At 42.5% G+C, this 2,909-nt stretch overlaps 1 pseudogene; it reads right to left on the bottom strand.

Annotated features, from left to right (window-relative positions):
- Window positions 1–600: 600 nt before the first annotated feature.
- LOC127194303 (serine/threonine-protein kinase VRK1-like) lies at window positions 601–1,753 on the bottom strand (annotated as a pseudogene).
- Between the last annotated feature and the right edge of the window lie 1,156 nt (window positions 1,754–2,909).

Below are 2,909 nucleotides of genomic sequence, written 5' to 3'. Positions count from 1 at the left end.
AGGACATTGACTCCTTTTGGAAAACTCAGAACAGTGGGTGTAGCTAGCATGTCCTTGTGCTAACTGGGAAGCATGAATGTGACTTTCCTAAACACGAGCTAATTACAGGTTCCCGAGGACACCCTTCAACAGAAGATGCCCTCATTTCAGATTGTAAAGTGTCCTGTGTTTGATACAGTTACGTGAAATTCAACCAGATAAACCTTGGCTTGTAACAAGCCCTGAACATCCTCTTTGTGTGGCTGTAACTCAGTATTTTTGATAATCAGGGTTCATGGTTACACTAAACTGTGCTTAATTCTCCACACAGTGTATGAGTATCTATTCTTATTTTTTTACACAGGATATTCATTTTAATAAGGTTTGTTTTTCTAAAAATCACCATTCAATTATTAGTACAAACTCACAAGACTCACATAAAAATAAAACACAAATTGGAAAAAGAAGAAAAACAGCAAATAAATAGGCTGGAAAAAAAATCAGTGTCTGGAATCTCCTTTGCTTCTGGGCTTTCTTTCTTGCTCTTGAACTGTCAGCACTGCTGCAGCTGGTCTCTGGCCGAGACATGCTCCCACGGATTGCTTTTTGGGACTCATCCCTTCAAGTGTGTGCAGCCTCTTCCACCTGTGTACCTGAGCCCTCCGTGTTTTCCACACTACACATGGTGCTTTCCTCTACTTCTTTCTTCTGCTTCTTCAAGGCTGGTTTTGTCTTGACATTTCCATTCTCCACAGCACTAAAATCCAGTTAGCCATCATTGTTAACTCCTACAGCTTTTAATCCTTGAGAAAGAACGTCATGTAACTTTTGATAGAGGTCTTTCAGTGTAGTCCAGGAGACTTTCCAGATTCTCTGAAATTTCGCCTGGCTTGATTTTCTCAGGAAAGCATTAATCCATCAGAGCTGCAACATTGACTCTGAATCTAGTTTTGGAATCCCTGACATAGCTAGGATCGTTCACGCTCTCCTTCCAATGAAGACCGCTGCTGAGCTGCTGGATCATGTAACAACCAAATATGTCCACATCGCCATGTCAATGTCATGATGAGGCCATGGCCGTTGTGTGCTTTGATGCTGGCAGATTCCAGGGTGCCATCGTGGCACCTTTTGGAATCTTCTTTCTACTCTTTATGAACTCCATCTAGGCAGTACTGAGAAGCAAGCCCATAGTCTACCAAACACATCTGGACAGGGCCCTTGAAGCTCGGATGAAGCCTGGAGGCCTCACTGTCCCCATGCACATACCCATGCTCATGGATGTGTTCCAGGATATGCAGAATTCTTAAGCTTAGAACAGTTTTTCTAGAGAACTTTTTGGCATTTGTTTCAGGTATTTTCTGAAGGTCACTCCCAAAGCGGTCCATCAGCATAAACGTGTGACTACTCCATTTCTATCATGTAGTCCAGATCCCCAAGTCTTAGGAATGCCAAGGAACTTCAGTGTATGTTTATGAAGCCATTTCCAAATTTGCTCTGTGTCAGCAGCCCACTGGTCGAAATTTAATTCAGTGAAAAGAGGTCCATTGTCACGAGGTTCCACTTTCACAACAAACGGCATGTCACTGCTAACCAGTGTGAAAGAATTTCTGTCTGCAAAATATATGCAGCCAAAGCCACCTTGGCGAGTAGGCAATGCTAGTTGTCATCCATTTTCAGACATGTCGGTTATGATCTCCCCAGCAGCAAACGGCTCTGAAAGGCGCCTCTTTGCAGGTCCATGTCTTTCAGCCTGAGCTGATTTTACAGGCTGCATTTTCACCAAAGCAGCCAACTCTTGTCTTATTTATATATAGATGCAAAAATCCAGGAGGGTCAGCCAAGTTTGTGTATAAAGTAAAGTACACAGAAGTATCAGAACCCATAACCCAGCCCAGAGCTTTGGACTGGAGTTTTTGTTCCCCTGGTTACTTCATCTCTAATGCAGAGTATAGAACAGACTCCAACAGAAACAGGGGATCTTTGATTCTCTAAGCATATGGCAATGCACCAGAATCTTGAACTCTAACCATACTAATTGATTGTTGAAGAGATGCTTAAAACACAGTTCCACCCCTTGGTGAGTGACCTGCCTAGCAGAAGAGGGTACGAGGACTTGTTAGAAGCAAGTTCCATGAGATCTGGCACTAGAACCAGGGTGTTCCATCACCTCTTGATGCTTATGTCTGCAGAGCCCACAGATGACCAGGTCCACAGTTACAACAAAGGCATCCATCGCTTGCCTCAAAGTTTCTTTCAGAGATATAATCCCTGAAAGGCTACCAATGTTCCAGTAGGTGGTCCTGCAACTATGCAGACCCAGGCACCACTAAGTGTACTCAGTGGGTTTGAGAAGGAAAAGTGGGTGGATACAGAGGGTATTGGAGGGGAGGAACAAAGGGTATATCCATGTACATGTACATGTATAAAATATACATATATACAATTCTCAGGCAGTAAATTAAAAATAAATATTTTTATAAAAAGCTGTGCTTATTCTCAGCTGAGATATATTTGTGGGGGAATTCTTGGGAATAATAAGTCTTTATGCAATTAAAAAAGAAAGAAAGAGAAAAAGGAAAATAGAAGGCAAGCCACTAGAGTAAAATGATACATGTGAGGAAGTTATATAAAATTGTCACTAATGTATCATGCGGGGCTAGACGTGTGGGTGAGTTGGCCTTAGCACAGTGTCCTGGGAGGAATGGAAGGAATTGAAATTCATGAAATAGACAGAAGTCAGTGCCAACTCTAAATTTAAAGCAACCGAAAATCATATGCTATGCCTACACATTCTGCCCTGAGCCGTCTTTTACCCTGCTAGCTTCAGGTGCCAGGACAACTCAGCAGATTTTCTCCTGTGGGGCAAGAAGCAGTGGTGGGTGACAATCTCTGGGTGGTTCAGACTTAAAAATGTTCTAAATTTTCACTTG

The sequence above is a fragment of the Acomys russatus genome, chromosome 1 (genome assembly GCF_903995435.1).
Source record: "Acomys russatus chromosome 1, mAcoRus1.1, whole genome shotgun sequence".
Lineage (NCBI taxonomy): Eukaryota > Metazoa > Chordata > Mammalia > Rodentia > Muridae > Acomys > Acomys russatus.
The sequence above is the reverse complement of the archived record's forward strand: the minus strand, read 5'-3'. Positions and strand labels throughout refer to the sequence as shown.